The sequence below is a fragment of the Triticum urartu genome, chromosome 5 (genome assembly GCF_003073215.2).
Source record: "Triticum urartu cultivar G1812 chromosome 5, Tu2.1, whole genome shotgun sequence".
NCBI lineage: Eukaryota > Viridiplantae > Streptophyta > Magnoliopsida > Poales > Poaceae > Triticum > Triticum urartu.
The window spans coordinates 418,208,297-418,218,874 of NC_053026.1; the positions used below are offsets into that span (position 1 = coordinate 418,208,297).

The following is a 10,578-nucleotide window of genomic DNA, read 5'->3' on the forward strand; positions in this document are numbered from 1 at the left end:
AAGACTCAATCCGATAAGATAACTTCAAAGGGAAAACTCAATTCATCACAAGAGAGTAGAGGGGGGAGAAACATCATAAGATCCAAATATAATAGCAAAGCTCGTGATACATCAAGATCGTGTCGACTCAAGAACACGAGAGAGAGAGAGAGAGATCAAACACATAGGTACTAGTACATACCCTCAGCCCCGAGGGAGAACTACTCCCTCCTCGTCATGGAGAGCGCCGGGATGATGAATATGGCCACCGGAGAGGGATTCCCCCCTCTGGCAGGGTGCCGGAAAGGGTCTAGATTGGTTTTCGGTGGCTATGGAGGCTTTTGGCAGTGGAACTCCTGATCTATTCTGCTCCCCAATGTTTTTAGGGTATATGGACATATATAGGCGAAAGAAGTCGGTCAGGGGAGCCACGAGGGGTCCATGAGGGTGGGGGCGCGCCCAGGGGGTAGGTCGCGCCTCCCTGCCTCGTGGCTTCCTCGAAGCTTCCCTGGCGTCTACTCCAAGTCTCCTGGATTGCTTCCGTTCCAAAAATAACTCTCCCGAAGGTTTCATTCCGTTTGGACTCCGTTTGATATTCCTTTTCTTCGAAACACTGAAATAGGCAAGAAAACATCAATTTGGGTTGGGCCTCCGGTTAATAGGTTAGTCCCAAAAATAATATAAGAGTGTTTAGTAAAGCCCATAAACATCCAAAACAGATAATATAATAGCATGAATACTTCATAAATTATAGATACGTTGGAGACATATCAGCGTCCCTCTTGATAACCCACAAGTATAGGGGATCGCAACAGTTTTTGATAAGTAAGAGTGTCGAACCCAACAAGGAGCTAAAGGTAGAACAAATATTCCCTCAAGTTCTATCGACCACCGATGCAACTCTACGCACGCTTGACGTTCACTTTACCTAAAACAAGTATGAAACTAGAAGTACTTTGTAGGTGTTTTTGGATAGGTTTGCAAGATAATAAAGAGCACGTAAATAAAAAGTAGGGGCTGTTTAGATAAATACACAATAAAGTAAATATAGCGAGTGTGGAAAAGTGGTGGTAGGAGTTGTGAAATTGTCCCTAAGCAATTGACTACTTTACTAGACTGATAGCAAGTTTTATGTGGGAGAGGTCACTGCTAGCATGTCATCCCTGACTTGGAATTCTCTGCACTTATGATTGGAACTATTAGCAAGCATCCGCAACTACTAACGTTCATTAAGGTAAAACCCAACCATAGCATTAAGATATATTGGTCCCCCTTCAATCCCGTATCACTACTAGGAAAAGGGCTATAGATGATATGGACATTAATGGCGCACCGTGTATGTGATGCGCCACTGCTATATAGTAGTGACGCACCACATACAGGTGCGCCATTAGTAATAAAAAATTTAACTAGTAATGGCGCACTATCCATTGGTGCGCCATTACTAACAATTTTTTTTTTTAAATTACTAATGACGCACCACACACCAGGTGCCCCATTAGTAATATATTTAGCACCAGGATTACTAATGGCGCACCTGACATGTGGTGCGCCATTAGTAACCTTGGTGCTAAATGCACCCCCCCATGGACCGCCTTTTTAGTTTTAAAAATAAAATAAAAGAAAATGATGGAAATGTCAAAAAAATTAAAAAAAAATAAGTTTCCCATGTGATATGTGGTATAGTTGTTGGGAAAATTTACAAATATGAATTTCAACTTTATTTGCAAAATTTCTCTGGAATTTAGTAAAATGGGCATAACTTTTGCATACGAACTCGGATTAAAAAGTTTTTTATATGAAAAAATCATCTACTCGGGGCATAACCCCGTTCAACATCTTTAAAATCCCCAAAAACCTAACAGAAAGAAAGATACGAGGCTTTTAAGATCTAGAGGAAAAAATGAAAAAATATCAAACTTACTAGTGGCGCACCATTTGCTAGGTGCGCCACTAGTAACAGGAAAAAAATTGGTTTCAAAAAAAATTGGAATTTTTTTTCAAAATATGATACGTAATATGACCGGGAAGTTTGAAATATTTTTTCAAAATTTCATCATACTCATGAATATGAACAAAGTCCTAGACATCAACAAGGTTTAATAGAATTGATATGCTAGATATATCAATAAGTGTCTGTGAAGTGAGCTGGTGCTGGGGTTGGATAGAACTGCGAAGTTAAGCGTGCTTGGGCTGGAGTAGTGTGAGGATGGGTGACCTTCCGGAAAGTTTGACCACAGAGTGTGATTTGACTTGCAATTAAGCATATTGACCCGAGATTAAGCCATAGTGACCTGAGATTAATAAAATTTTGAAAAAAAACATTTGAAAAAAAATGAAAAAATGAAAAACAAAATTGAAAAAAAATTCTGAAAAAAAATTGTTACTAATGGCGCACTTCCATGTGGTACGCTAAGTGCGCCATTAGTATACCAGATACTAATGGCGCACCTGTGGTGCGGCATCTCTACTACTATTAAAAGAGCAAACTTGAGTAGCCCTAAAACCACACAACAAATTGTACACAGAAGTACCAGAGACGTTAGATCAATCAAACTAACTCATATCTGACAATCCATATTACATCAAAGATCAGCTGCACAAATTAACGCTCCAGATTAAATGTTCTGCCAGGCAGACTCTACGCACGTCCTGCCCCCCGCGATGCGCGATCCACCCCAGGCAAACAAACCTCCGCACATCACGCCGCTAAACGCATCATCCCCTACCCCCAACTACGCCCCGCCTCCCTCCCCACCGTCGTGCTCCCCTCTCCCCACGGACGCCCTCCCCGCCTCCGCTGCTGCCCGCGCAACAGACGCCATCGTTGCGGTCGCCGATCCGCTCAAGACCCCAAAGCACGTCGCAGGGACTTGGAAGGCCACCACGGAGCTGACGCCGCTCCCTCCGGTCCTGCTGCACCAAGGAAAAGCGGATCGAGTGGGGCGCGGAAGGAGCCGAGGTCGGCATGCCGCCGTCGCGTGGGCGTGTCGGCGGCAAACAGGGTGTCCCCCAAGAACCGGTCGTGGGCCAAGAAGACGATGATGTCCCACGCAGACGTCGCACAAGTTCCTGGTGGCAGCATGATGAGTGGGCTCAAGCAGCGACCCGGCGTCAGCTTGACGGCGTGGACTGTCAGGATATCATCCTGATGTGTGGTGATCAATTCAGTCATGGTGAGAAGATGAGCTCTGCTATACTCAAAAGTGTGCACCACAAAGGAACGAGAAACTCTGAAACTGTACATGGGTCAGTGATCTATGGACCAGTTACATTTCACTTGATCTTTTTTTATCTTTCAAGGATACCAGCAGTTGGTTTCGTTTTCAAACTAATTAGGTAGATATTTGTGCAAGTTTATAGAAATTTGTCATGCTTAGCTAGCTGCTCTAGCAGTCAGTTGAATCTGTGTTTGGGTTAATTTTTGAGGTCTGGTCTGGCACAACTATATTTCAACGGAGGTAGGAGACACTCATGAGGCAAGATCACTTCACAAGGGCTGTTATAGCAAAGAAAATCGCTAGGTCTGCAATTCTGGATCAAAGGTAAGCTCTTCTTGCTTCTTCCATGATCAATTAGGCTTTAAAATAACTCTTTCCTAGATCATGCTTGAAATACTAAATATTTTATCTGCAAGACAGAGAAAAGATCCAAATTCGTTGATGGAGTTAGAGCTTCCGTACAGCAGAGTCTTAGGTAATTTATGTTCTGACCAAGATTTTACTGCAGAACCAAATATGAATGCTTAATCTGAGCTATTTCTCACTCAGTTTCCTCTAGGTCTCTACCAATTATTGTTTTTCTTTTGAGGTGGATGCAGCTGCTGGTCACACTTTAACCACACGTCAATTGCACGAGTGGTGCGGCGCCATCCTGTACCACAAATCATGCGAAGAATGATGGGTGGTGTAATCCTATGCTAGCTATAGTGCTAGACTGATTTCAGAAACTCTTGGAGCTCATCTTTTGGCCTGAAACACCAAGAACTAACCTGCCACCGCACTGACTACTGATTAATACAAAGGAGTTCATTTGATCCATCTGATAAAATACCTATTGGCGAATAAGCATGAAAAGTAATCACCCACTCTTTCCGCAGTGGAATTCGGGTATGCCCGCTCATCTATTTATTTGTCTGTTGTTATAGATAGGTTCATCCGGGTCTGAAATGTTAATGGAGTTGTTTCATTCCTCACAATCCCTTTCAATTGGATCAGTTCTCCTTTTTGAATTACTCTATATTCCATACATATATGTTTATTATGTTAATTGAGACTTTAGAGCAAGATATTTATTTTGTTGATATTACCTTCAAGGGAACATGGTACCTACGATGCGGGAGGACTATTGGAAATCAGTTTTAAATCTAATCAAGTGTATACTTCTCTTTTGTCTCTTCTGCAGCCATGATGTTAAGAAGTTCAGTGTAGGCAGGAGAAAAAAATCTTGGTAAGCTACAATCTTCTGATCACAATCTTACTTTTTTTATTACTCTTATTAGTGCTTCCGTTACTTTCTACTGAATATGCTCAATGGGCTAGGTCCCTTTTTAGTAAGTTATTATGTATAATGGGGGATTACTTGATTTGCTCATCCTTATCTGGTTAGCGATCCCGTGCAAACTCAAGTGATAATATGTGCATGTTGTCTTTTTAGTCCTATAAATTTAATAAGCCAACACCTTTCATTTAAACAAAGTTGAGATCACACATCAATTTTTGACCTAGAGCCATTTCATTGCCAATAACTATAAGAGCAGCTTTTGCATGGTAATTGATAGCTCTTCCTCTCAGGTATGTTCTCTTTTTAGCATAATCATATCCTAGTGTGTTGTATATTCTTTTCTCTAGTGAGGGTCTATTGCATGACCAATTCATTTCTCCCTTCTATCTGATTGCCAGACTGCTGACGACTTTCCGATAATTTGTATGTCTTTTTCGACTGGCCATTAGTTTCTGAAATTAAGGTACTGTGATTTGGGAGGAATAGATGTGTACACACTGTTGTTACATTGCAGGAGGGTGATTTGTAGTCATTTTCCTATTGTGTATGCTCTGTTCTACATGTTCAGATTGTCCTTTAGCAGCAATAGGTCTGTGCTTTTTCTTGGATCTGATAGTGGACGAGATTGGATGTTGGGTTGTGGCTGGAGCTAGCCACCTTGTATCCCGCGAGTAGTCGCCATGCCGCTCGCTTTTTCTTTCTTTTCCTTGCTTTGGTCTGCAGATTTTTCTGTCGATCTATGTACAGTTTGGCTGTCAGCCGCTCCTTCTGAATGAATCACGCAGCTCTCCTGCGTTTCCTTCAAAAAATAGGTCTGTGCTTTTTAACTGTGTTTTAGTTGTTCATTTTGAATTGCAGCAAAAATGTCATGTTTAATAATCCTCCAGCAGAGTAGTAATCTTTAGAGGTTCGGTAGTTAACTCTTGCATTTCGGATACTGTAGAGGAGTATGTTCATATGGTCAAGGATGGTATCATCGACCCTGTGAAAGTGATCCAAACTACACTTCAAAATGCAGCAAGGTACAACTTCAGTTCTCTAACCATGTACTTTATGTATGACCATGGCCATTAGTTCATGTATTTGTTTACTGACGGCAACTATTTCATCTGATGGTACTGTTATCGTGTCACACAGAACAAGTACTCTGATGATGGCAAGAAGCATAATGTTAAATGAACTGGGTAATGTTGAGGTTGATGATAGCTTGCTTGTGTAAGTTTTTATAAGTTGTACATTATATGGATGAGATCATGAATGTGGTCTGAATAAATGTCTGTCCAGTGTACAAAGCCATGAAACTGGATTCAGAAATAAGAAATGGTCGCTCGACGACGGCGGTGGCGGGCACCGTGGCGTGGACGACAGGCTCGCCGGCATGAATTGACCCCTTCCGCCGCCCTACGCCCCACTAGCTCGGCGTTCACCTCCACAGACGCCTACTGGCACACGAACTTCACCAGAATTCACTTGCAAGAGATTAATGTGTTTGGGGAACTATATATTGGAAAAGTGTGTATTTTTGCAAGAGAATATATAATTGATGCAACTTATATGAAAGATCTTCTGATATTTGGATTAAAGAGGCATATTGATTCATCTTTTAAAAAAAGGCATACTAATTCACAAAGAATAATATTTCAAATTTTCTGGATGTTTGATACAATGTACATTTGTGTTAGACATGCGTTGCACATGCATGCTTACTAGTTAGTAAAAAATACTAATGGCGTGGTACTAGTGGCGCACCTGTAGTGCGCCATTAGTAGCCAAAACAGGTGCGCCATTAGTAGGCCTTTTCCTAGTAGTGTATGCATCAATTTCTATGCTAGGTTCAAGCTTCTGTCACTCTTGCCCTCCAATACATAGTCCTATCAACATACAACTAACCCTATGGTATGATCCATGCGCACGCTCATATGATGGGCATCAAAGGACAGCAACATAACCACAAGAAAATTAAATCAATCATAGCAAATCATCAACCACCGATAGGACAATGAAAATCTACTCAGACATCCTAGAATGGCAACACATCATTGGATAATAATATGAAGCATAAAGCACCATGTTCAAGTAGAGGGTACAGCGGGTTGCGGGAGAGTAGACCACTGTAGATAGAGGGGAGAAGGTGATGGAGATGTTGGTGAAGATGGTGGAGGTGTTGGTGAAGATCGCGATGATGATGATGGTGTCCACGGCAGCGTTCCGGCGCCACCGGAAGAGAAGGGGAGAGGGGGCCCTTCTTCTTCTTCTTCCTTGACCTCCTCCCTAGATGGGAGAAGGGTTTACCTTCTGGTCCTTGGCCTCCATGGCATGGGAGGGGCGAGAGCCCCTTTCGAGATTGGATCTGTCTTTCTGTCTCTCTCTGTTTCTGCGTTCTCTCTAGCTGCCCTTTCACCGTTCCGTATATATGGAGATCCGTAACTCCGATTGGACTGAAACCTTCACCGAGATTTTTTCCTGAAAATTAGCTTTCTTGCAGAAAAAAAATAGCAGCAACCACCTTACGAGGGGCCCACGAGGGTCAGGGGTGCGCCCAGGGGGGTGGGGTGCGCCCCTACCTCGTGCCCCCCTTGGGAACCGTCTCGCGTGGATTTTTCTTCCCGTATTCTCAAAATATTCCAAAAATATTCTCCATCCGTTTTTATCCCATTTGGATTCCGTTTGATATGGGTTTTCTGCGAAACATAAAACATGCAACAAACAGGAACTGGCACTGGGCACTGGATCAATATGTTAGTCCCAAAAATAGTATAAAAAGTTGCCAAAAGCGTATGAAAGTTGAATAATATTGGCATGGAACAATCAAAAATTATAGATACGACGGAGACGTATCAGCATCCCCAAGCTTAATTCCTGCTCGTCCTCGAGTAGGTAAATGATAAAAAGATAATTTTTGATGTGGAATGCTACCTAGCATAATCTTGATCATGTATCTAATCATGGCATGAATATTAAGACACGAGTGATTCAAAGCAATAGTCTATCATTTGACATAAAAACAATAATACTTCAAGCCTACTGATAAAGCAATCATGTCTTTTCAAAATAACATGGCCAAAGAAAGTTATCCCTACAAAATCATATAGTCTAGCTATGCTCCATCTTCACCACACAAAATATTCACATCATGCACAACCCCGATGATAAGCTGAGCAATTGGTTCATACTTTTTAACGCGCTTCGGCTTTTTCAACCCTCACGCAATACATGAGCGCAAGCCATGGATATAGCACTATAGGTGGAATAGAATATGATGATGGGGGTTATGTGGAGAAGACAAAAAAGGGAGAAAGTCTCACATCGACGCGGCTAATCAATGGGCTATGGAGATGCCCATCAATTGATGTCAATGGGAGGAGTAGGGATTGCCATGCAACAGATGCACTAGAGCTATAAGTGTATGAAAGCTCAAACTGAAATAAAGTGGGTGTGCATCCAACTTGCTTGCTCATGAAGACCTCGGGCATTTGAGGAAACCCATCATCGGAATATACGAGCCAAGTTCTATAATGAAAATTCCCACTAGTATATGAAAGTGATAACTCAAGAGACTCTCTATATGAAGAACATGGTGCTACTTTGAAGCACAAGTGTGGTAAAAGGATAGTAACATTGCCCCTTTTATTTTTTTTATTTTTTTTCTTTTTTTGAATGGGCTTCTTTGGCCCCCTTTTTTATTTAGGCTTCTTTGGCCTCTCTTTGGGGGGGGGGCAATGCTCTAATAATGATGATCATCACACTTTTATTTACTTACAACTCGATACTAGAACAAAGATATGACTCTATATGAATGCCTCCAGCGGTGTACCGGGATGTGCAATGATCTAGCGTAGCAATGACATCAAAAAACGGACAAGCCATGAAAATATCATGCTAGCTATCTTACGATCATGCAAAGCAATATGACAATAAATGCTCAAGTCATGTATATGGTGATGATGGAAGTTGCATGGCAATATATCTCGGAATGGCTATGGAAATGCCATGATAGGTAGGTATGGTGGCTGTTTTGAGGAAGATATAAGGAGGTTTATGTGTGACAGAGCGTATCATATCACGGGGTTTGGATGCACCAGCGAAGTTTGCACCAACTCTCGAGGTGATAAAGGGCAATGCATGGTACTGAAGAGGCTAGCAATGATGGAAGGGTGAGAGTGTGTATAATCCATGGACTCACATTAGTCATAAAGAACTCATATACTTATTGCAAAAGTTTATTAGCCCTCGAAGAAAAGTACTACTACGCATGCCCCTAGGGGGATAGATTGGTAGGAAAAGACCATCGCTCTTCCCTGACCGCCACTCATAAGGAAGACAATCAATAAATAAATCATGCTTCGACTTCGTTACATAACGGTTCACCATACGTGCATGCTACGGGAATCACAAACCTCAACACAAGTATTTATACTAATCCACAACTACCCAATAGCATGACTCTAATATCACCATCTTTATATCGCAAAACTATTGCAAGGAATCAAACATATCATATTCAGTGATCTACAAGTTTTATGTAGGATTTTATGACTAACCATGTGAATGACCAGTTCCTGTCATCTCTCTAAATAGATATAAGTGAAGCAATAGAGTTTATTATTTATACAAAAGATATGACCATGCTCTAACAAATATAAGTGAAGCAAAAGAGCATTCTACAAATGGTGGTTTTCTATCTAAAGAGAAACAGGCAATCCAAACTTCAAATGATATAAGTGAAGCACATGAAGCATTCTATAAAGCCATACTCAAAAGATATAAGTGAAGTGCATAGAGGATTCTATAAATCAACCAAGGACTATCTCATACCAACATGGTGCATAAAAGAAAAATGAAAACTAAATGCAAAAGACGCTCCAAGATCTGCACATATCACATGAATGAAACGAATCCAAAAACATACCGATACTTGTTGAAGAAAGAGGGGATGCCTTCCGGGGCATACCCAAGCTTAGACGCTTGAGTCTCCTTGAATATTTACTTGGGGTGCCTAGGGCATCCCCAAGCTTGAGATCTTGCCTCTCTTCCTTCTTCTCATATCGAGACCTTCTCGATCATCGAACACTTCATCCACACAAAACTTCAACAGAAAACTCGGTAAGATCCGTTAGTATAATAAAGCAAATCACTACTCTAAGTACTGTTGCAAACCAATCCATATTTTGTTTTTGAATTGTAGCTACTGTAATATAACTTTTCCATGGCTTAATCCACTGATATAAATTGATAGTTTCATCAAAACAAGCAAACTATGCATCAAAAACAGAATATGTCTTAAACAGGACAGTCTGTAGTAATCTGAACATTCACCATACCTCTGGTACTCCAAAAATTCTACCAAAATTAGGAAAAATAAACAATTTTTATATAAATACAGTGCAGAAATAATTAGAACCATTTGACGTTCCAGTAAAAAAATGTAAAATCGCGCACTACAGCCAAAGTTTCTGTCCTGCACCGTACAAACCAACAAGCAAAGTAAACATCCTAAAGGAAAATCTTGGCACATTATTTTTATTCTTAAGCCTTATAAAAGCACACAACAGAAATAAATGACTCTCTAAAACTTCCGGGTTGTGTCCCTGGCAGCGCTTTCTTTAAAGCCATTAAGCTAGGCATATAGTGCTCAAGTAATGAATCCACCCGGATCCCAAGGTATATCAAAGCCAATTTTAATTAGCAATGATTTGGCATTTAGTAGTGAGCACAAAGTAACATATATCATGCAACAATGAAGTGTAAGTCCCTTCCTATGCATCGGTATGTCATAAAAGAACAATTCATGCACACATAGTAAAGGCCAATGCATAGTATAAACAGTTTCTTGCAATTTTATCGTATTGGAAGCATAGAGAGGTGGAGATATAGTTCCTCTCTCATAATAATTGCAATTAGGAGCAGCAAGCACATGCATATTATATTCATCAAAATCATCATGTGTAATAGTAAAACGCAACCCATCAATATAATCCTTAACAAGTGCAAACTTCTCCGATATAGTGTAGTCGGGAGAATTCAAAAAGATAATAGGACTATCATGCGTGGGTGCAATAGCAACAATTTCATGCTTAACATAAGGAACTATAGCAA

At 40.9% G+C, this 10,578-nt stretch overlaps 1 long non-coding RNA gene across 11 annotated transcripts; it reads left to right on the top strand.

Annotated features, from left to right (window-relative positions):
- The first annotated feature begins 2,624 nt into the window (after window positions 1–2,624).
- LOC125509447 lies at window positions 2,625–6,035 on the top strand. Of its 11 annotated transcripts, XR_007284095.1 has the most exons (8): window positions 2,625–3,155; window positions 3,409–3,524; window positions 3,621–3,675; window positions 3,800–4,088; window positions 4,384–5,294; window positions 5,426–5,504; window positions 5,620–5,697; window positions 5,767–6,035. It is a non-coding gene; the product is annotated as an uncharacterized LOC125509447 (long non-coding RNA). The 11 variants fall into 11 exon arrangements; XR_007284098.1 differs by having other exon boundaries at window positions 2,625–3,318; window positions 4,384–5,504; XR_007284097.1 differs by having other exon boundaries at window positions 2,625–3,228; window positions 4,384–5,504.
- Window positions 6,036–10,578: the final 4,543 nt, after the last annotated feature.